This window comes from Cervus canadensis, chromosome 13, assembly GCF_019320065.1.
Source record: "Cervus canadensis isolate Bull #8, Minnesota chromosome 13, ASM1932006v1, whole genome shotgun sequence".
Taxonomy (NCBI): domain Eukaryota; kingdom Metazoa; phylum Chordata; class Mammalia; order Artiodactyla; family Cervidae; genus Cervus; species Cervus canadensis.
Genome location: NC_057398.1, coordinates 11,327,414 through 11,351,563, shown reverse-complemented (window position 1 = coordinate 11,351,563; position 24,150 = coordinate 11,327,414). Strand labels below are relative to the sequence as shown.

General features: G+C 42.0%; 1 protein-coding gene across 2 annotated transcripts in view; it reads left to right on the top strand.

The window, feature by feature from the left end:
- Positions 1 to 24,150, top strand: part of PTPN14 (protein tyrosine phosphatase non-receptor type 14) — a 184,505-nt gene that overhangs the window by 43,064 nt on the left and 117,291 nt on the right. Inside the window, exon 1 of one of the 2 annotated variants that reach the window (XM_043485111.1) lies at positions 18,744 to 18,988. The exons of the other annotated variant lie outside the window; for it this stretch is intronic. The gene's annotated coding sequence lies outside the window, so the exon portion shown is untranslated. Of the gene's footprint in view, positions 1 to 18,743; positions 18,989 to 24,150 lie in introns of those variants that run through there. 2 annotated transcript variants of the gene reach the window in all.

Below are 24,150 nucleotides of genomic sequence, written 5' to 3'. Positions count from 1 at the left end.
ACACACACACACACACACACACACACACACACACACACACACACACACACACACACACACCCCTCTTTTTTGGATTTCCTTCCCATTTAGGTCACTGCAGGGCAGCAAAGTGAATCAGCTACACACACACACACACACACACACACACACACACACACACACACACACACACCCCTCTTTTTTGGATTTCCTTCCCATTTAGGTCACTGCAGGGCAGCAAAGTGAATCAGCTACACACACACACACACACACACACACACACACACACACACACACACACACACACACACCCCTCTTTTTTGGATTTCCTTCCCATTTAGGTCACTGCAGGGCATTGAGCAGAGGTCCCTGTACTATACAGTAGGTTTCCATTAGTTATCTTTTATATACAGTATCAGTATCAATAGTGTATACAGTAGGTTTTCAGTAGTTATCTATTTTATATATAGTATCAATATCAGTATCAATAGTGTATACACGGCAATCACAATCTCCCAGTTCATCCCACCCCCCATTTTCCCCATGGTATCCATACATTTGTCCTCTCCATTTGTGTCCTTATTTCTGTTTTGCAAGTAAGTTTATCTGTACCATTTCTCTAGATTCCATATATAAGCAATATTATATGATAGCTTGTTTTTCTCTTTCTTGAGTGGGTGAAAGATGAAAATAATACAGAATATTAAAGGTAAAACCACTACAATATTGTAAAGTAATTAGCCTCCAATGAATAAAAATAAATGAAAAAAAAAATAAAGGTATCCTTGATCCCCAGCCTCAGGTTCTCCCTCTTAGAAGTCAGTTTTTAATAGTTTTTAATGTAGTCTTTCTGAAATATTTTGTATACATAAATATGTATGTTCCTTCCCCCATTGTTTCCACAAATCTGGAGCATCACTCCTGTTCTGTATCAAATGTTATATCTTATCCTAGAAACAATTTGTTTCAGTGTATGTGGGCCTCCTCATTCATTTCTCCTTTTATGGACACACCATTATTTAACCTGTCCACTGTGATGGGGTTTTTAGGTTGTTTTCAGATTCTGTAATTACAAAGAATCTTTTCACACATGTGTAAGTCTTGGAATAAATTTCTAGAAGTAGAAATCCTGTATCAAAGGGTTTGTGCATTTGTAATTTTAATAGATATTGCCAAATTGCTTATCATGGAAGTTATACCACCAGCAATGTTATTGGGATACATTATAGACTGTTGGCCTTGGTATCTTTCTGTTGGGGTAGGAATTTGAGAAATTAAAAATACATACTGTTAAATATGTGTGTCCCACTCCAGTATTCTTGCCTGGAGTATTCCATGGACAGAGGAGCCTGGCCAGCTACAGTCCATGGGGTCACAAAGAGTTGGATATGACCGAGTGACTAACACACACACACACACACACACACACACACGTGTGTGCACATTTAAATGTGTTTTGGCATATATTTCATTATTATGTAGTCATCTAAGAGTCTCTTTTGGGAAGTTAGGTGTTTTAAATGGCAATTTTCAAATATTGGGAGCTATCAGATTGAGAAGAGATGACTATTAGTAAGATAATTGGAGGGACTTTTGGGCTCACGTCCTCTATTTCTCTCTCTCTCTTTCCTTTGAATTGTTTAATCTTCGGACCAGTGTTGCCTTCTCCTATGATATCTTCCACAATTATTCTAGGTCTTAGTGGCCTGGGACAATGTTTGAAGCCTATATTTAATTATATTCTTTTATTAAAATTAATCTGTATCATGATTGAGTCATGTTGAGAGAATCAGAGTTAGAATGAAAAGAACAAGGAGGACTTTGCCCTGGGTCTAGTTCTGGGGACAGAACTCTAAATACTGTTATAGTTATTATATTATATGTGGGATAGGAAATCACTATCCCAGGGAAATTGGGCTTCCCTGGTGGCTCAGAGGATAAGGCATCTGCCTGCAATGCGGGAAACCCGGGTTCGATTCCTGGGTCGGGAAGATCCCCTGGAGAAGGAAATGGCAACCCACTCCAGTACCCTTGCCTGGAGAATCCCATTGATGGAGAAGACAGTTAGGCTACAGTCCATGGGGTCGCAAAGAGTCAGACACGACTGAGCGACTTCACTTTCACTTTGGGGATAGGCAATAAACACTATTTTCTCAGGTTTTTTAAAGCCCCTACAAGCACTTCATTATAACATTTTAAGTGTAACAATATTTTTTCTGAATATAAAAGTAATAATTATCATTGTAGAAATACAGAAAAATTCTTAAAGCAAAAAATAAAAAATCACCCAGAATCCTACTACCCATGAGTAATTGCTATATCACCTATCTTGTCCTTTTCTGTGTGTGTGTATGCACAGATATGTGCATTCCTGCGTGTGCATGTGTAGGTATGTGTTTTTAGTTAAATTGGGAACAACATACTGATATAGTTTTATATCACCCTGCCAACAGCTGACAGTTTGGGGTATGTGTTCCCGAACTATTTTTATGCACATGCATACACAATGTGAAATGTAAAGAAAGCTTTAAGAAAACAAATTAGAGACAAAATTAGGCTTCTGTCACTCAGAGATATGCGGTAATAGTTTCTTATCCTGTAAGTATGTATACATCCTGGTTCTTTTAAATGTTTGCATCATGTTCCATACAAAATTTCAGTTTTATCAAGTTCTCCCTTGATAAATAAATAATGCTAAGGCAAACGTCCTTTTACATAAATACATGTAGAATCTTGTAGGACAGATTCCTAGAAGTAGAATTACTGGGTTAAAGGTCACGCACACTTAGGTTTTCACAGGTGCTGCCAAATTTCCCTTAAAAGGGTCTTACCTGTGTCTGTTCCAATAAAAAGCACTGTATCCTCACTGGCACTGAAAATGGTCAGTCTCTAATTTTTTTCCAACTCGAGACCACTTATGCTTAATTTACATAATCACATGTGTCTAATTTACATTTCCATAATCATTTAGTGTATTTGAGTGTCTTCATGTACTCCTTAGCCCTGTGTCTTTCAGTTATGTATTGTCCATTTTTCTAGTTTCTTATTGATTACTAGGATATCTTTGATGTTGACTTTTTTGTCTGTTATATATGTTGCAAGTATTTTTTCCCCAGCAGGTCTTCTAACCTGCTTTGTGTTATCTTTAGCCATGTGGGACTTTTAGGTTATATAATAAAATCTGATATGGTTTCTGACGGTCAGGATCTTATTTAGGAAAGACCATACCTTCACATTTATAATGTATAAATTATACAGTTTTAGAACTTTAACATTGAATTTGAGCTAGATTGGTGGACTTCTACTATTCCTTTTCCCTGTAGTTTAACCCATGAACATTGGTATATTTTTGTACGGAATTTTTATGATTTACCAAAGCAATTCTGTATAATAATAAACCAAGTTAAAACTGAATGATGGAAATTTACATGTCCTAGATACATTTTTCTTGAGGATCTTCCAGTCTTTCTCTAGCTCCCATTTATTAATAGTTTGTCTTTTCAGATTGTGTTTTTTGTCAAATCATCCCACCCTCTCCTTCTCCCATTGAGTCCAAAAGTTACATGTGTAAAATAGATAGCCAGTGAGAATTTGCTGTGTGATGGAACCCAAAGCCAGTGCTCTGTGACTACCTGAAGGGGTGGGGTGGGGTGGGGTGGGGTGGGGTGGAGTTTGGGAGGGAGGGGACTCATGTGTGCCTTTGGTCGATTCATGTTGGTATGTGACAAAAACCATCACAATTTTATAAAGTAATTATCCTCCAATTAAAATAAATGATTTAAAAAGATTGTGTTTTCCGGTCACTTTAGAGGTCCCAGGACTAGGGACTGGGTGTCAGGGTGACAGAGAAGGTGTTACCATATCAGTTCTGCTTTCCTCTGTAATGTTTTATTTGAGAATAAAGATGTTGCTTTAAAAAAAAGAAACATAACTACTGATTTGCTAATTTGTTTGGTGTTTGGGGAGCAGGGCAGGTAGAAGGGGCCCCTTTTTGCCTGGAGGGGTCCAGAGGGGTGCACTTCCAGGACTTGGTGTTGATCCCGCATGGAGTCTGTGGCCTCTGGAGTGAGAATTCCTTGCCTTGCGGACTGGTGCTGAGCTCCCTGGACAGGACTGGGCTCAGCCTCACCCTGTTTCCAGCCCTATCCTGTTACAATTATAAAGTATGTTCCATGGCTTGACCTTCTACTCTAGAACACTTTGCACGCTATTATTCCACATTTCCTCCTGAATACCTTTCTCATCTGTCCACTGGGATGTAGTTAAGCAGAAGCAATAAATACTTCAGAGCATAAATATTTTTGTTAAGCACTAAAGTGCTTTTCTAAATCCGTGAGCACAAAAGTGACATGGAAAATTACTGAGTACATTCTAAGCTCCGGACCAAGAATGCCAGGAAAGTTTTATTTTTATGTTTAGAAGAGAAGCATGAAGTGTTGTTTGTCTGTGGGTGTGAAAAAAGTATTAAAATAGCATTTGCTAACTATGTTGTGAAGCTTTTTTCCTGCCCTATCTTAATTGGATAAGTTCAGTCTTGTTTAAATATGTTTTCTCCTGGAGTAGATTGATGGCACAGTCTTTCTTATTTGGACTCTTTTGAGTTACTGCAGACTTTTTGACTCTTTAATTCTTATGTTTCACCTTAATATTATATAAGTTTTTCAGACATTAGCAAATAAAGTTTAGTTGTTAGTGTCACCCTTCAAATTTGTTTGTTTCTTGAGTGCTATTTTATTTTTTTGTTTTTGGCTGTTCTGTGAAGCTTCTGGGACCTTAGTTCTGTGAGCAAGGATTGAACTTGGGCCCTTGGCAGTGAGAGCCCTGAGTCCTAACCACTGCACCACCAGGGAATTCCTTGAGTGCTAATTTTTTACCACCTTTCCTCCAGCTATACTAGATATATTAATAGAAAACTCATGAGGGTTTATTTGTGGTCCAGATACCCTAACTACTTTGTAAGTATTGTCTCATTTAGTCTGTCATGGTGCTGATGGTAAAGAACCCACCTGGCCGATGCAGGAGACGTAAGAGACACGGGTTTGATCCCTGGGTCAGGAAGATCCCCTGGAGATGGAAATGGCAATCCACTCCAGTATTCTTGCCTGGAGAATCCCATGGACAGAGGATCCTGGTGGGCTAAAGTTCATGGGGTCACAAAGAGTTGGATACAACAGAAGCAACTTAGCACGCAATTCTGTGAAGTTACTATTATTTTTATCTTACAGATGAGGATATTGAGGTTCAGAGAAGTCAAGATAGTTTGCCTAAGATTTTACAGCTAGTTAAAACTCAAGCTTAGCATTCAAATTCAGAACTTTCTTACATCAAAGCCCAAGCTCTTGACTCTTATTAATGTCTTTAGATTTTTTCAGGATGTGTCTTCATCCTTTTCTGGTATGAGGCTAGGGAGAGGGAAAATCTCTCATCACCAGTGCTGGTCCCAGTTCTCAGATTGTCATTGCTTGATCTAAAGTGAGTTGTTCAGTAACCTTCAAGATCTGTTTAGTTTTGTGAGCTGGACAAGAGAAATTCCAGGTCTTGTAGGCATCTCTTTCCTTTAGGTTCACTTGTTGTGAAGATGACACATGGTCATCGTTGCTAATTACATTTCATTCCTTCCTTCCCTTGAATCTTGTCAAGGAACAGAATCACCCGCCCCCACTTCCTCTCTTTCATCCAATAGTGCGGTGGTGACTCTTGGTCTTAAACTGTCAGGAGAGGCCATTCTTCCTTTAGATATGCAAGTATTTTGTCAGCTTTCATTTTTCCTGCCTTGCTCCTGTTCAGGTTAAAAGCATCTATATGATCAGCTTCCTAGCATCATCTCTTTCTACTCCTTCAGAAAAAAGAGCAGCTCTAACTTCTTAGATGATGGAACACAATGGCGCATACTGTTTTTTGGTTAGCTCAGCAGGTAAAAGAGGTATATCCAGAGTTTGCTCCTATTTTGACCAGCAGAGATTACAGTGTAGTTTATATGACAGGAATTGCCCACCTCTGTAACCTTGGGGGCCACCTGGTAGGCTGCCAAGACCACTCATGTAACATCAGGAAGAGAGGAGGAAGAGGAAGGCACTGAAGATGGGAGAGAGGACTGTGTCCCAGCAGTTTTACATTTGGTTGTCTTCATATAAGTTGAGTGCCACTGGTTTAGAAGCTGTTCTTATTTTCTTTGATGCATGCCTATAGGAATGTGTTCTGTAAAAGCTCCTCTCAATATAATCATTCTGCCAATATTTCACATGTGAGCAGCTTCTTGTCCTATATGCATGACCTGGTGTGTAGTGCTCATGTACATAAAATAGGTCTATCACATGGGCCAGCAGATCAACTTAGAGCATCGCCACTGATCTCACTGTGTCTCTGAGGAAATGAAAATTCTGTTTAAAAAGTAAATGTCTTGCTTAGTGTTCTGGTTTTTTAGACTAAGATCTACTGTAATAAGTAGGCCTTTTGTTGGAGGAGGGTGGTGTATGTGAGAACAATGACGCATGGAAGGAAAAAGGTGCACGTTTGCTGAGGCAGGCTCCGCAGCTGAGGACCCATCTCATCTGGTCTCCTTCCAAAACTAACTTTCCATGTTCCGAAGCTTTCATTGTATGCTTCCGGAGGTGCAGGGGGTGGGGGGGGGCAGTGTGGGAAGATGCAGTGGTACTTTATCAAGGCCAGTGAATAGACGTTGGAATGTTTCAGCAGCGTTGCCCATCTGCAGCCACTATAGAGCTCTTAGAATCGTGGTTCTATCCATGAACTCATATGACCTTATGGCATCATGAGAACATATAAGATGGGGCTTGGTTTCCGAAATTGTCCAGGTCATTCCTAGTTCTACATCATTATTGTAATAAAATCCATAGAGTTTTAACACCTATTAAAGAAAACATAATTTTAAAAGCAAATTGTGCCTACCTTGAACGGGAGGGGAGTTTGGGGGAGAATGATCCATGTATAGGTATGGCTGAGTCCCTTCGTTGTTCACCTGAAACTGCCACAACATTGTTAATCGGCTGCTGTTATTGTTCAGTCGCTAAGTTGTGTCCGACTCTCTTGCGACCCAGTGGACTGTAGTCCGCAAGGCTCCTCTGTCCATGGGATTTCCCAGGCAAGAATACTGGAGTGGGTTGCCAACCCAGGGGTTCTTCCCAACCCAGGGATTGAATCTGTGTCTCCTGCCTTACAGGTGGATTCTTTACCACTGAGCCACCAGGGAAATCCTAATTAACAAAATAAAGTTGTTTTTTTTTTAAAACCATATTGTTCCTATGGCACTGAATATGGGATTAGACCATATTAAGCAAATTATATTTCTTAAAGTAGCAGAAATATAACTAAGTTCTGACATGGTTCATGGTATTGTCACTTGTATGTACAAAAAGGGAAACACTTTTGTTGTCTAATTTCTAGCTAAGGAGGTTTTCACCAGTATGGTATGAAATGACTAAACTTTTGAACTTGAACTTCAGTAATGATACAATTACTAACAGTGCTCTGTCAGAGGTAATTCTTACAGTAGCAACTGCTTTATTCTTAGCTAGGTCATCAGTTCCCAGGGAAATGCTTGTCTTGGGAGGAAAGGTTAAATTCAAGGTTATGGGTGAAACATTTTTTTCCTCTCAAAGCTTTATTGAAAAACCTAAGTGGTTTCTAAATGTTTGGCTCTGGAAGGGACCCAGATTGGTTGTGGAAGTGATCTGTCCCACCCTGTAGCCATTTTACAGGGGGAACAGCTTTGTATCTGCTCAGAGCCTTTAGATTGGAGGGCAGAGAGGAGCTGGGTACCAGGGCCAAAGTACTTTACTACTAGAGGGTTGGTTATTGACTTGTACTTTCCTACCAGTAGCTGACATTTATTGAACACATACTATATGCCATGTACTGAGCTATGTTGTTAAATCTAAATCCTCAGAACAGCCTTTTGAGCTATATGCCACTGCTAACCTTCATTTTATAAAGGAGATCAAAGCTTAGAAAAGTGAAGTTGGTCAGGTTGGTAAACAATCAAGTTAGGACTTGAACTTGGGTATTTCTGGTTCCAAAGAATGTCCTGGAATAAGCCCTTAGCTTCACTTCTCTCTCCTTAATCATTTGTTGGACCAGCCAGCACAGCTGATTTGATGCCCGCTTCACATAAGTGCTCCACAAAACTCTGAAGCTCCAAAGTTGAATATGAGATGGCCCATGACCTTGAGCAGCTCAGGACTGTGTGACATGTTGAAATAAGTACTGTGAGACAGAGGACCCGTGCCCACGGCTGTGGAAATCCAGAGAAGAGACATCAGACCAGAGAGGGGCAGTCTAGAAAAGTTTCCTGGAAAGATGACGCGAACCGAGCCCTGAAAGATGGGCAGCAGTCGACTGGGTGAAGGTTGTCAAGAAAGTAGGAGCTCTCAGAGGCCAGAGCACTTATAGACTCGGTGATTAGGAAAGGCGTGCTGGGTTCCTGGCCCGTGCAGGTGATGGCTGCAGGTGGGAAGGGCAGAGTACACTGGGTAGACAGTTGGGTGTGACTCTGCCACTTCCTAGCTTTATATTCTTGAGCAGTCTCTACCTCTTCAATCCTCAGTTTCCTCATCTGTAAAATGGGGATATGTAATATAGCTGGGCTATTATAAATGTTAAATGACCATGAACCAAGACTGCTTAGCCCAGTGTTTGACTTGAAGCCTGGTTCTAGAGTTTTTCCAAATGCTCTGTTCATTGAAGCTGCAATTATTAATCACCGTCATTATCACCATCATTCTCTAACTCCTCCTCAATATTTAAGGAAGGCAGAGACTGGGTCTTAAAGGGCCTTCCTTATATCACCTTATTTAGTCTTTGGGAGCAGCCTTTAGCCATACCAAAGACTAGGGAAAATTTAGGTGACTTTGAATACTATAGTGGGAGGGAGAGTGAATTTCATATTTTGTGAAGTGGCAGCAGGCTCATTTTGATAAGCACATTCCTCCATAGCAGAGGTCAAGAGCCTGATCTGATGTCAGTGCTTACTTGGGGAAATTTGTAAGGAGAAAAAAGCAGTAATATTACTGTGTGTCAATTTTGCAAAAATCTTCTTTTTTAAAAAAAGAAAATTTATTTACTTATTTGGCTGTGTTAGTTGCGGCATGCAAACTCTTAGTTATGGCACGTGGGATCTAGAGCCCCGACCAGGGATCAAACCTGAGTCCCCTGCATTGAGAGTACAGAGTCTTAGCCACTGGACCGCCAGGGAAGTCCCTGGAAAACTCTTCTTAAACACAGCTCTGAAACCTCTTTCTAGAGAATGCGCGTTGCCCTCCCTGACTTTAAAGCTTTTGTTCTCACTAGATTATGAGCTTCCTGAAGACAAGAACCAGATTGTGTGCATCTTGGTATCTGCAGGGTTGCTCAGTGGAAATGAGTTGAATTAGAGACAGTTAATGATGTTCCTTAATGTTCTGGTATTTGTCAGTAAACAAGCGCAGCTCTCGTTAAGAAAAAAGATGAGATTTAATGCTGCTGCGTTATTTGGTGATTTTTATGTGCTCAGCTGTGATGCTCCCCTGCTTGGATGCTTTAGTGATTTCGATCTTCCGTGTACTGTACAGACAGTTGTTTTAGAGATTAAGGTATTTTATGGTAGGTGAGCTTCTTGAGGACAGCAGAGCTGTGTCTGTTTTAAATAGTTTTATCTCTGCTATCTAGCACGGTGTCTGGCGCATTGTAGGTCCTTGATAAATATTGGTAATAATAAATTTCTTTTTAAACATGTGTTGTTAGGCCATTGCCCTGAAATACAATCTCAGTAGAGACAACAGATTTGACTCTTACTGACTTCTCTTGGCTCACCAGTGGGAGGGTGGCCTGTGGTCAGTACAGAATTCGAGTTTGGAGGGAAATGCTCTTCTGTCTCAAAGCTTGGCTTAGATGCTGTTTGATGTATACAGAGCCTGCGCTTTCTCCCAGAGTCACCGTTGGCGTGGTGTTGTGAAGGTGAGGGCTTTGGGCTGAATGGGTTCAGTGCGCCGGGTGTGGACTTTTGGTGCCAGCTCTGTTCTGTATCCGTTTGCTCTCCTGACTCTGACTGGAGTGTTGGAGGGATGCCCGGTGGAGTGGGAAAGCCATCCCGCAGGGCTGTCCCCTCACCCTCAGACGAGCCGGCGCTGTGGCCTGAAGACCCCACCCATGGCATCCTCTGCCTCCTCTTCCCAGGCAGGTCAGAGAGAGGCCTTCCCCCAGAGCCGGTTTTCTTCCAGTCCCTGGTTAGCATGTGACCTGGCAGCACAGCGCTTTCCTACCTTTTCCCTCTGTTATCGGCCAAGTGTAGGTTGGTGAGCTTCTTTTTCCTTTTGCTTTCATAATTGGATTTCACAGTCCTTGATTCACCTTCCTTAATTGTAGTCTGTTTTTTGAGATCTCTCAGTAAGTTTTCTGTCTGGTTTTTCTTTTCCTTTTCTTTCCTTTTTTCCTTTTCCAGGTGTATGTGAACTGCCCACAAATTGGTGACTTCAGGATGTGCCTTGGAAAATAGGCATAATTTACTTTAGCTTTGTTATTTTATCTTTTTATTGAAGTGTATTTGGCTTCCCTGGTGGCTTAGCTGATAAAGAATCCGCCCGCAACGCGGGAGACATGGGTTCGATCCCTGGGTTGGGAAGATCCCCTGGAGAAGGGAACTGCTACCCATTCTAGTATTCTGGCCTGGAGAATTCCATGGACTGTATATCCATGCGGTACAAAGAATCGGACATGACTGAGCAACTTTCACTTACATGTAGTTGATTTACAATGCTGCATTAGTTTTAAGTGAATGGCAAAGTGATTTAATTTTTATATATACATATATTATATATGTATATATATTCTTTTTCAGGTTCTTTTCCCTTATAGATTCTTAGGAAATATTGTGGTGGTTCCCTGGGCTATATAGTAGGTCCTTATTGGTTAAATTTGTTTTAATACTGACACTGGCTTAGGAGTGGGTGCAGTGCAATTTGTGTTCACTTCTGCACTTACCCATGAGAACATTAAAGCATATTGTTTTTTCCGGTATTAAGATGTTAAAAAATCAGCTTTATTAGGGGTATAACTGACATGAGAAACTGTAATGTTCTTTTAGAATGAGCATCATAGTGATTTGATATACATGTATACTGTGAAAGGGTTTCTTCCATCTAGTTAACAAACATATCTGTCACCTTATGTGTGTATCTATTATTTATTGTTTGGTTGATAGAATAAAGAGATGCTTTGGAGAGTTTGACCAGAGTGCAAAAATGGACATGAATAGGTAGAAGGTTGGTACCTCTGGTGACAGTGGTTGAGCTTTTCCAGATTCCATCAGAAGTGCCAAAGCTAAAACTTGGGATGTGCCAATTTTTCATGTAAGCGTCTGAGAACTTCCCCACATTTTGGCTTATTTTTTCAGTCCTACAGTATCAAGATTGGCCTCTGTTCATTAGTAGGAGGAGTTTCAGGGTCCAGAGAGGTTGTTTTTGTTTTTGAAACAGAGGAGGAACAATAGTGGCAAATTCCAGGCTTCTGTTTAGAGCAAAAGAACACAGGGAGTGAAGACCTGGCTTTTCGCCTTCCAGTCCCTCCAGTCTCAGTTCTTTCTTTTCCTCCTGACCCTGGGTCATCTAGCAACTTTGTTCCTCTTGTCCTAATCCTAGGAACTCAAAGAGCGCATTTCTCTTATGTGGTAATCAATTGTATTCCACACTATCAGTTGGTCTTGAGCTCTGAGTTCCATGTCCATGGGTAGAGACTGATTTCCCTCTATTCCTCCAGACTCTAGAAGAGTCATAATAAAGGCTCACACTGTAACGTATTATGGAAGCTGGGACACCACATGGCCAGATGGAGGCCATGTGAGCTCCATTGCTAGCTAGTGAGCTGTCTTAGGTAAGTTACTTAAAATTTTGTAAGCTTCAGTTTACTTATCTATAAAATGGGTGTGATGCCTCGTAGAAGGTTGGTGATGTGAGTACTGGAAATAATACATACGCAGTGTGCAGGAAATGCTCCATAAATGGTAACTGCAATGTCTGGCTTTTGGCCATGAACACTTAGCGATCAGCACTCATTGACCCAGAGTGGTGCCAGCATCTGTACACGTCTGTCTTCAAGGAATCACCACTTACATTAAAGGCTGGATGTCTTTAGCGCCCCCTGGTCATCTGTCTTCATGGATTTAGACTCAGTGCAGAAGCCACCTGCATTTGCATTTAGATTAGCCTCTGTAGTATCTGAGTGGTGGAGGTCGGGAGTTGGAGGTCTAAGTCAGCTGTATTTTAGATTTCTCTCCCCCTCCACTGCTCCCAGCTCAGGGTCCATGGGGCCCTTCTATGTCCAGCTTAGCTTCCTCTAATGAGACCCTGTTCTTCAGTCACAGACATCCTGAAACTGAGCGGAATGCTCCTCTTCTCACTGAAGGAATCCCAAAAGGCTGACTTCAGGGTGTTCAAGGGGACCTTTCCTTCCTGGAGAAAATTCCTCTTTTCTCAGCCTGGGAGTCTTCAAGATGCCTTTTGTCTTGACCCCTAGAAGAGACAGGAGCTGACTAGTAAGTGCTCAGAATAAAAATTACAAAACACAGTTAAGTGTTCAATAATGTCAGCCCAGCTGCTGCTGCTGGCGCTGGCGGTGGTGGTGGTGGGAGGTGAGGGCTTGAGCTCATTTATAGTGCATCTTCCTTTCCACCATCCTTTCAGAATGATTAGTAGCGTGAATACTCTGGTTAGACTCAGTCCAGTGCTTTCTATTCATATAAATATGCAAGCCATGTTTACAGCTAAGCCCAGGGTGTTGAGATTGCATTTGCTTTTTCAAACACAGTTTGATTTTCCCTTGAGTTAGTAAATGCTTTACCTTTCCCTTTGCTGGCTTTTCTTTAATCATCTAAGTCTTCCCACACACCTCCAGTGGCTTTGTGAAACTCCTTCTATACAACATTCCACATGATCCAGTTTTGTAGGATAATTTCACACCCCTCTCCCTTCCCTCTTCCCTCCTGGAGACATCTCTTTTGGAGCCCTCTGACTTCCTGTTCCATCTGGACTGGGAGGAGTAACACTTCCTTGTGAAGACACTCAAACAGTTCCCCTACTTTCAAATCTTCTCTACTCACAACCTACACGCTCACAAAGCAAAACAAAGCAACCTACCCACCCAGCAAACAAAATGAACACCTGTTCTGTTGTGCCTCTCAAAGGTAGGCTGGCAGGGACAATTTAACCTGCTCTCCCAGGTTTTTCCAGTCTGGATTTGCTTTTATTTTTGCTGGGGGTTTCTGAAATCCCCTCCTTTCATCAAGTTGGAGCTTTTAGCATTTGTGTCTTGTTCCTCTCCTCAGCTTGAAGTGATCTTTCAGTTGGGAGAAGAGCATAAACATCTTTATTTTGTCAATTAAACTCATCAGTCTCCTAGCTTCTGGCTCCGTATTTGTCGTTACTGATTGGATTCAAGCAACTAGATGGAGCAAGGGATTAAACCTACATATTCCAGACTGATTTTATACGTTCTTTTTCCTTTGCCCGGTTCTTTTTCTTCATCTGGTACAAATGAAAACAGAACTAGGTTGGTTTGTTTGGTGTTTTTTGGTGTCTTCTTCTAGTGAGAGATCTTTTCCTTCAAGTAAAGATATGGGATGAGATGGTTGGATGGCTTCACCGACTTGATGGACGTGAGTTTGAGCAAGCTCTGGGAGTTAGTGATGGACAGGGCAGCCTGGCGGGCTGCAGTCCACGGGGTCGCAAAGAGTCGGACACTGAGGGACTGAACTGAACTGAAAGATGTGGGAAAACTCTGCTTCTGTGTGCTGCGTTTTCTGTTGAATCATGAGCTCATCTCAATGAGATAAGCTGTAAAGATAGCTTGTCTCGGGACTTCCCTGGTAGTCCAGTGGCTAAGACTCTGTGCTCCCAATGCAGGGGGCCAGGGTTCAATCCCTGGTCAGGGAACTTGATCCCACATGCTGCAGCTAAGGCCGGGAACAGCCAAATAAATAAATAAAATAAATAAATATAAAAAAAAAAATAGCTTGTCTCATTTCACTTCTGCAACTAGAAGAAGAGAAGGGGAGTTTAGAATTAATAGGGAACCACAGAGGTAATTAAAGGGCAGTAAGCTAGTACCTAAAAAGAGAAGGTAAGAAAGAAAAGATTAAGTTGGAATCTGAGGTAGTGCATGTCATAATAAGTGTTAAATATTTAAAGATGTGATGTAGAGATGATGGCTCACAGTTTCCCTCTTCAAGATGAAAGACTGTAAGAGGAAATGGATAAAATAAGTAGAGATTTAAGGATATTTTACAAAGAAGAAATTTCAACACAGTGCAGATTGTTGTTGGAATGAGATACTGAAATATGGTCACCCTGGGTAAGTTTTCCTTGTTGTGTTTAACCATCATCTAAAAGTTCTAACCTTGTGAGTAAGTGCCATTACATTTTTTCCGAATCAGTTCACTCTCCCTTGAGAATGTCCAGGAGCAGGTAGCAGAATGGAATCTTCATTCTTCACTACTTGCCTATTTGAGCTGCTGTATTAGAATACTCATTTACCATCTTGACCTCACTGCTCTTGAGAACTAGTGATTATGACAGTGTTTGAGTAAATGAGACAGTTTCAAAATACCATATGTGATAGTAAGAGCAATAGTGTTTTAATTTTTATTCTTGTGCTGTATGTTTGGACCTTCCTTTGCTTCTGTCTCAAATCTTGTGTTTATGTGAAATAAAATGAGCTTGAACATCACCTTCCACCAAAGACCTCTCTATCCTTGAAGCTCTTCTTGAGCCACCAACCTTTGTCATTTTCCTTTCTATCTTTTGTAGGTTATCCTAAAGCCTAAAACAGTCTCCAGGTGGCTGGTGTGCGTTTTCATCTACTCCTTTCCTTCTTGCCCTTGCTGTCTGGGCTGATCTCTTTACAGCAGCTCCGAGCATCGGCTGCTCTTGGTTTTTATCCTTACCTAGCATTTCCTACGACTCGGTAGGCAGAGAGGGTGTCTTTACTTGTTCTTTGGGATTTCCCACAATCAGTAGTCTGTGCTGAGTGAATAATAGTTTTGGAGGAAATGATATATAAATATAAGGAAGTACAGTCATTTGATGTTCAGGCCAAGTAATTTCCATGGTTACCTCTTGATGGAGGGCAACGTATTCCGTTTCTCAAAAGCTATCCTTAGAACTGCTGCTCTGTTACAGCACTGTAGCTCTGGAGAGAGGGGATCCCATTTATCACAGGCTGGATATTGGGAGGCGTTCTGTTGCCCAGACCTCTTGTCACATGGCGCTTTGCGGCTTTGATGTCTCCCTTTTGGGTTGAAATGTTCATTTTCTGAGGTTTTTCAGATTTGGGGGGAGTTGTGCTGATGGTAACTCCGTAGGGGTAGGAAGCTTTAACCTAATCTTTATGCTTTTGACTCCCAAGTTTAATTTCTTTCTGTTTTATTATATAGCTTTTTATTACAGTATTTAAGAAAACAAAGGTATTTCAGTCATTGTACAGGTGAAGAATTGGAAGTCTTAGCAGTTTGTCATGGTTTCTGCATTTTATAGTCATTTGGGAATCGATTTAGAATTATACAATGAGACTTTTAAAAACGTATAGCTTTTGACTTGATAACACTCCCTCTTATCTACTGTAAAAAAATGATCAGAGGTTTAGGCAAATCTTCTTTACCAATGGCAAAAAGTCAGAACCAAGCTAACATTTCAGCAATGGAGAAATGTTGATCTTTCCCATAGAATATGATGTAACAGTTTAAACTTGCTTTTGAAAATTTTTCAGTAATATGGGAAGATAAAAAGTAGGAGTGAGAAAGAAAGAAACAGCTCAATGTTGTACAATCCCAACTATGTAAACAAATTTATACTTAATTAAAAGAATGGGATAAAATGGGCAAAAGTTTTATGTTGATCTGAGTCATGACATTATGAGTGACTTTTATTTTTTCCTTTTAATTTTCTATAATTTCCAATTTTCTTTTAATTTATAAACACAAAGCGTTAAAGATTATTAAAAGTTTTAAAGGGAGAAAAAGAATGACATTTCTAACTCTAATAATTCAAAAGAATGAAAATTCATGCACGTTCCACAATTTACATGGCTTTGAAAGTCGCTCAGGCATGTCCGACTCTTTGTGACCCCATGGACTATATATAGTCCATGAAATTCTCCAGGCCAGAATACTGGAGTGGGGAGCCTTTCCCTTCTCCAGGGGATCTTCCTAACCCAGGGACCGAACCCAGGTCTCCTGCATTGCAGGTGGATTCTTTACCAGCTGAGCCACAAGGGAAGCCTTGTGATTAAGTGGCTTTAATTAGTTCTGATTTTGAAAAGGAATGCTTGACCCCAAGTGACTTTTTTCCTTTTGCTTTTACTCAAGGGATGATTATATATGATGCTGAAAGCCATATGGTTAGTGAGACAGTGTTCTAAATGTTGATATTTATCAAGAGGGCATATATGGCAAATGTGCGTCTTGCCATGTAGTCTAATGGTGAAAGACTGGACTTTGGAGGGAGCCTCTGGCACCTGCTTGCTTTGGGACTGGCCAGGTTGTATAGTCTGTTGTCTTACCTATAGATTGGGATTGTGATGATTAATTGATATGATGCATGAAAAGTCTTTAGCTCAGTTTTGGCACATAGTAACTAATCACTCACATGATGCCATGACTGAAGTGATAAATGATAGCTGATGTAAGACTACTCCTGAAGGAAGACTGCTTCCAAATTTCCTTCATATGGTATTTAGGAGAGGCAGAGACTAAGTGGTTTAAAGTAAATTTTTTTGGGGGGTCTAATACAGTATTAATACTCCAAAAGCTATAAAGACAAAGTAGATGTTCTGTTTGCCCTTCATCTCTCTGAAGATGGATGGAAATGTTCTTCACCTTTCTCCAGGCTTGTATAAGCAGAAACGTTCAAGATGACTGGCTGTGGTCTGTTTTCCCCTTTTTTTCAACTTTTCCAGGAAGCCAATAGTTATAGAATTTTTAATGGGTGTTGCTCTGAGTTCATAGGTTCAGATATTCCTAATTTATTAATAACTGCATGATACCAAAAATAATGTGACAATTACAGAATTTATTTGGTCATAACTCTACTAGGGGTTGTTCTTAGTTCCCACTCTCTGCTATAGATGATGTTTACTGCAGCATCCTTGCTTGTAACCTTAAGATCCATTGCTTTTACTTCCAGTTAGTTTCCCCAAAGTGGCATTGCTGAGTCAGAATATGACTCCTTAACATTTTAAAATATAAATCAGAGCAAAAGGGGGCCTCTTGAATGAGATTTACTCTGTAGAGTCTTTGCTATATTTGTTAGATATGAATTGTTAGAATTGTACATGTGTAAGTTTTTCAGTTTATAAGAGCTAAAAGTCCCACTTGTGAACTGAAGCACTTGACATTTGCCCTCCTGGTCCTAATGGGGCTCACCCCCTACGGGGCACAGACATCCCCTGTGTAGGCGAAGGGTCAGCCCATGTGCAGTATCTCCTTTCCCAAGGTCCAGACTTGCTTTGCGAGATGCAGGCAGCTGAGCAGATCTTCAGGTTTGAGGTCACTGATCCTAACACGAAGAAAATGTTTTTACAACAGTGAAGTTACTATGCTATGCTAGAGGTAGACAGATCTTTGTCACTCAGAACTACTTAGTACAACATAAGTTTTACCAAGTACCCACTGTGTGTGTGTCTACCTACCAGGTAAGGGACAAAGAGAAGAAAGGACAGTTAGGGTGAGTTGGCCATGCACTGGTGCATATATGTACGTGGTCTTCCTACATGAAGGGACATACTTGTCGCATGACCATCTGTCAATATGTAGAAGCTTTGTTTTCTCCCATTAGTAATTAACATTTGATTGCATCAGTTGGGATTATGCAACTCTCTGACAGCTGACACTAGTTCATACCTGTTTTCATTCTTTCTCCCCCTTGATTCAGCATCTTGGCTCGCGAGAGGTGATTGTATTATAATATTTTAGAACCCACTTGGCTTCCTGACTCACTGGGGTGGTCACATAGCTGAAACTCACTGGGCGCCCTGTCATGGTTCTCCATCAGCGGGATCGGTAATTGCTTGTTTTTCATTCATGTTTTGCCTCCTTATGATGAATAGTCTTGACTTTAAACATTCTAAAACCATTGATTTGTTGGAAAACAGGTTTTGTTTGTTTTAACTCTTTGGGGACTTAGCAATAGTCTGGGTTTTCTTGGGCCTCCTGCAATATTCAGTGAAATAACAGTAACAAGGGCAGTGAGAGCAGACAGACGCACTGCGAACCACATGCCAGGCTCTGGGCCAGCCCCCTAAATGTTGCTTAACTCCTGTCATTCCTCCAACAGCTCTGTGAGGGGTGGGACTCTTATCAACACCATGTTACAAATGCAGAAAGTGAGGCGGCTTTTAAGTGGTTTGTGCATGGAAACCCCCATGTTAGAAATGCAGAAAGTGAGGTGGCTTTTAAGTGGCTTGTGCATGGAAATGACTCCATATCGGGCCGAGGCTCACTGATGGGGCTGGAGAGACTCAGGAACAAGGCGACGCACCCAGGGAAGCCAGCGCTGGGTGCACAGACCCGGGGGGTAGAGAATGGGCAGAGATGCCTGGCCGCCGCCTCTGCAGAGGAAGTGACACAGATGAGTCCTCCCATCCGAAAGCCCTGGACTTGCGAGGGAAGTCCAGGGAACTCAGGGCAGGAAGGAAGCAGAGGAAAGGGAGGTGTGGAAACTGGGCTGAGGGGGTTCGCTTGCTGCAGTCTCTCATGAAGAGCCCCTACTCTTCATCAGCTTCATCAGCCCCTTCAGGGTGTTCATCCTAAGGGCAGGGGGGTGAAGCAAGTGAAAGGTGTGTTTACCTTCAGCCGTTTTTTTTTTTAATTTTCACAAGTGAGTCACATAACCAGGCTGGAAAACCTCGGTGGCGGCTCTTGCGATTGTTTCTGAAATTGGTTTTTGAAGAGGTTGTGTGTGACCTGCTAGGATCACCCCACTGGGTGGCATAGACCACAGACCAGGAGTGTGGGAAGAAAGCCATTTAGGTAAGAGGCCTCAGGGGTAGGGGGGTGTGCTGTGGGCCAAACAGGACCTTGATCCTGCTGCCGTGGCCTCTGGATAGAACATGCTAGGGCTGAAAATGGCTCGCCCGCCTCAGGGTCTGTCTCCGCCATGTCTGAGTCATGGATCTGTGGGGGAGCAGCGTCAGACTGCAGAGGGCATGTCGCAGTTCTCCTGTAGAATGTGGTGGCTTGCTTCTGTCATTGTCATTTTTCTATCACCAAGTCATGGTTTCCAGCCTGCTTCCTGGATTTTATTAGAATGGTTCCTTGAGTAAGAACGTGGCGGGTCCGATAGCGTCATTAGGAACTGGCGAGATCTTGAGCTGTCCAACCTGGATGCCCTATCCTGTGAAATGGGGTGTTAGGAGGCGCCATCTCCTAGGGCCTTTGGAGTTAAAGCTCAGTGGGGCACCCCTGGCCTTGAATCTCCTTTAAACATGGAGGTGCCCATCCTTGCCTTCTTCATGTTCTGACACTTGCAGGAATCGCCCAGTCTGGTCACTGGCTGTGATTGGCGTGAACATTCCAGGACACACATCACCATGCTGTGGGTGTAGACACTGACAGAAGAAAGAGCTGGAATTGAGAGCTGCAGATTCTACGGTCTCTCAAAGAAGGGTGGAGTCTTTAGGACAAAGCATTCCTGGCATGAATAGACAGAGAGAACTCCTTTAAGGAGTGAACCCGAGTCAGGTATTTTGATACAGGTGATTATGCAAGTTGGACGGAGAAGAATCCCTTATCTTATGCCTGATTGATTGTTCTCTGTATTTTATCCAACTTGTCATTTTACCTACCAAAAGAGCTATTCCTGTCATCCTTTAAAAATGAAAAACTCCGCTATCAATTTGATCTACTTAGATGCAAGATTTACTTTGGAAGGGCAAGAGGGGTTGGGTTGGAGGGAAAATATTGACCCTATTTTTCTGTAAAACACCTCTTGCAAAGTAGGCACTGTTATCTGTTATACCAGGTTACTTTCAAAGTACCATTTAAGAAATACTTCTTTATTAAAAAAAAAAAAAAGCTTTTTAATATGGAAAAGATGGGAAGCACAAAGCTGTAGAGAGTGGTCTGGGCCCTGACATGCTTGGCTCCAACCCTTAAGACCTGTCTCCTCGTGGCCAGGAGGCCAGTATTGCTTCACCTGTACCCGCCCCCCCCCCCCGCCACCGAGTTCCCCCACCCCATTCCTTTTAAGCAAATTCCAAACACCGCATCATTTCATTTGTAAATATTCAGGAGGTACTTTGAATGCCTTTAAAGTTTAGCTAAATAAAAAATGGAAACTGCTTGTTTTCCCAGAGTTGCCTTTTGAAGGTCTCCTCCTCTTTCTCCACATCTCCCTGTCCTCCTCTCTCCTTCTCCTTTCCTCAGTTAAAAATGGCAGCATCTGATACTTCTTGGAACTGGTTTGCTTCTGAGTGTAAGAGCAGAAATAAAAGGGAACCACTTGCTTAAGGCAAAAAAAAAAAAAAAAAATGATTTCAAGTAACAGAAGCTTTACCTTCTCAAGAACCTTTTTTTTTTCTTGTTATTTTTAACCACCATGAATGGGACTGTTTATATATATATTCATTTTCTGCCTTCTTAACCAGAGTCCACTGGATGTTATTTAATCATTCCCTTTTACTGCAGAGTGTTTTTGATACAGCTGTTGTGCGCATGCTCAGTCGTGTCTGACTCTTTGTGACCCCCTGGACTGGAGCCCGCCAGGCTGTTCTGTCCACGGGATTCTCCAGGCAAGAATCCTGGAGTGGGCTTCCATTTCCTACTCTAGGGGGATCTTCCCAACCCAGGGATCGAACTTACGCTTCCTGCATCTCTTGCATTGGTAGGCAGTTTCTTTACCACTAGTGTCTTTTTACAGTTTATCTGTCACCTCCCTCGTTGCTGATTTTATGCCCTGTCAAGGTGCTTTTCCTTATCCCTTTTGAATCTAAGGGCGGATTTAGCTGTATAAAGATATGTAAAGTTAGAACGAATGAACTGTGAGAGTGCTGTTTCCCGAAGCAAAAGTGTATGATGTTGGACTTAAGGGCCTTGTGATATTTGAATGCTCAAAGGCTGTTTTGGCTCTGTTTCCTGATTTTCAGCCACATTCTGCATAGATGTGACTGTGTAGCTACCTTTCCTGTGGGTGAGGTACCCCTGTCATGGGGCCTTATAATAGGAACCTTTCTTCTCACTTTAAATACAGCTTAAAAAAGACTTGAAAGGCCAACTACATAGTTAGTGCATGGGAATGTTGGAAAATGTGTTTTTGGACACATTTCTTGCATCTCACCGCTGGATGTTTGAAATCCATCCAGTGGGAAGAGAAATAAAGGGATTTTAAAAGATGGCCATTCTGTTTTTGTTGTTGTAGTTGTTTAGCAACTGAAAGGTAGAGATTTGTGTTTCAGACCTTGCACAAAAATTGTATTTGGCTAAAAAGAATTTGACATACGGGTATATGTCAAATTTATAGTAGAAACTAATAGTCTGATTTTTTACTAAACAAAGTGAGCTTCCTCTCTGCTATTCTTTCTAATTCCTTTACAGTGCTGTGTTAGTTCCTGCTGTACCATGAAGTGAATCAGCTGCAAGTACACATGTATCCCCTCCCTCCCGAACCCCCCTCCCGCCCCAGCCCCCGCCACCCCGCCCCGCTGGTCATCACAGAGCGCCGGGCTGAGCTCCCCGTGTGATGCAGCAGCTTCCCACCAGCTCTCTATTTTGCACATGGTAGTGTTCATGTGTCAAACCCAGTCTCCTGTTTCACCCCACCCTCCCTCCTTTCTGCTGTCCTTCAAATAGGGAGTCAGAGAAGACATTTTCATCCCCTCTCACCCCATGCTTTTTTAAAACTCCCCTTAGGAAAATGACATCGTATTTTTCAAAACCAAGCTGTGCCTTATGCAGGTTTATACACAGGATATGTGAGTTACATCAGTTTTTCCCTTCGCACACCCAGACCAGGGTTACATAGTTCTGTGAGGTGTGCTTGGGAGTTATAATAATATGGAATGCTGGAAAGATTCCAGAAGCTGTTGGTAAATAAAGAATGCAGCTGAACAACAGTTAGCTTCTGCTAGTGATTCAGAACTTACATCTGGGGGTGGGGGGTGGGGAAAGAAGGCTAGTATATGTAATATAGCATGAGGATGCAAGAGAAAGTGTGATGACCGTCTTGAAGATTTGGGTTTTAATTTCTGTCTTTCATTTTTCTAAACGCCATACAGGTAATTTAATAAAGAAGATTAAGCTGTATTTGGTTGACATTATGAAAGATCTCTCTACTTTTAGCCCATCATATTTAAAGATTTATTAGATCAGCCAAATAATTTTTTCTGTACGATGATGAAGCTTTGTGTTTTTAACTGGCAGGATTTTCACTGATATGTTCAGATAAAAGGAGTATAAAGTACAAGATATTCACAGCTGATAGTTAAAGATGGATATGTACATGTTAGAGGTTTGGGAAATCTGATGGAATAGTCAGGAGTGGGTTTTAGAAGTGACTTTAAAGCTTTCTGTACGTTCTCTCTTACTGTTGCCTATTACATGAAAGGAGTGGGGTGTTTACAGAGCAAATATCCCAACAAATTGCTTTCAGCAGTCACGGGCGCACTGAAACACTGACCCATCAGTAGTTCCAGCGTAGTTTTTGCAGAGAGCTTCCGGGCATATGGCATCCTTCTTGTCTTCAAGACCACCCCTGGAATATGGCACATCAAAGGCTGGAAAAGCAGAACTTTTAGAAATCTGGGTAAAACTTTTCCCCCAAGAAGCACCAGGGAGGTAAATAATGTCTCATGCCATTTTTCCCACGGTTTAAGCCTCTCTGAAGCTTCCTCAAGTCCATCCTCTCTGAGGCTCCAGATTCCTCCAGTCTCACTGAGGGCATCTGGAGATGCCTGTCCTACCTTGGTTTCAAAAATCTCAACTGTTTTCAGGATTCATTCTTCCTGCCATGGCCAGAGCTCCATTTCTGGATCACAGGGGACCACAGAGCTGAATGCGACACAGATCTTTCCTTTCAGGATGTTACTTGGGAGCCCAGAGGCCTATGGGAGATTCTTCAGTGTGAGAGAGACTGGGATGTGCCTGCAGCTTTAGAGACACAGCCAAATGGGTTATAAAACCAAAGACAGTTTAGAATCAACGTTCTACCAAAAAACAAGCAAAAGAAACCAAACCCCAAACCAGTCGCTGACACCACACACTCTATACACGTTATCGCCTGAGATGACAGTCTTCTGACCCTGACCCACTGAGGATGGGCTGGTAATGGGACATTTCTCCTAAATGGTTCATTTCTGCTCCAGATGTCAGAGTCAGGGGGATGGCAAGGGTGCAGTGCTGGGAGAGATCATGATTTTGTTTTACACTTGGTCAGGTTTCACCACGGAATTGTCATTGCTTCATGCTAAACTTTATATTCTTTGTTTTGCCTTTTTCTTTTTAAATTTTTTTGGGGGGCGGGGGAGGGATGTGGGCCATTTTAAAAGTCTTTGTTGACTTTGTTACAGTACTGTTTCTTTTTTATGTTTTTTTTTTTTTTTTTTTTTTTTTTTGCCGTAAGGCATATGGGATCTCAGTTTCCTGACCAGGGATCTAACCCACACCGCCTGCATTTGAAGGCGATGTCTTCACCACTGGACCACCAGGGAAGTCCCTGCCTGTTTTCCCTTTTAAAAGACTTTGTCCACAGTAGGTGCCAAGATCCTCAAGTCCTTTCGAAACATACCTGCTCTGCTATCCTTCAGCAAAGCCAGCTCACGGCTAGGGGCATAGGAGGGGAAAATGCCCACACTTACTGAGCACACCCAGGAAACGTTTTCTCACTGGCACCTCACAAACACCTGGGGAAGAGATTATCTTCACAGGTGAGTAAACCCACTCCAGCACTTGTGCCTGGAGAATCCCATGGACAGAGGAGCCTGTGGGCTACAGTCCATGGGATCACAGAGTGTCGGACATGACTGAGCGACTGAGCACAATCTGAGGTTGAGTTTATCTTTGTGGATGAGTAACCTGAGGATAAATAATTGACACTCTCTCTAGGCCTCTCTGGATGAATCCAGTTCTCCCAGCAAGGTTTGAGTGTGTCCTGTTCCCTGAAATTAAACTTTGAATCTTAGAAATGCTCAGCTCATTTG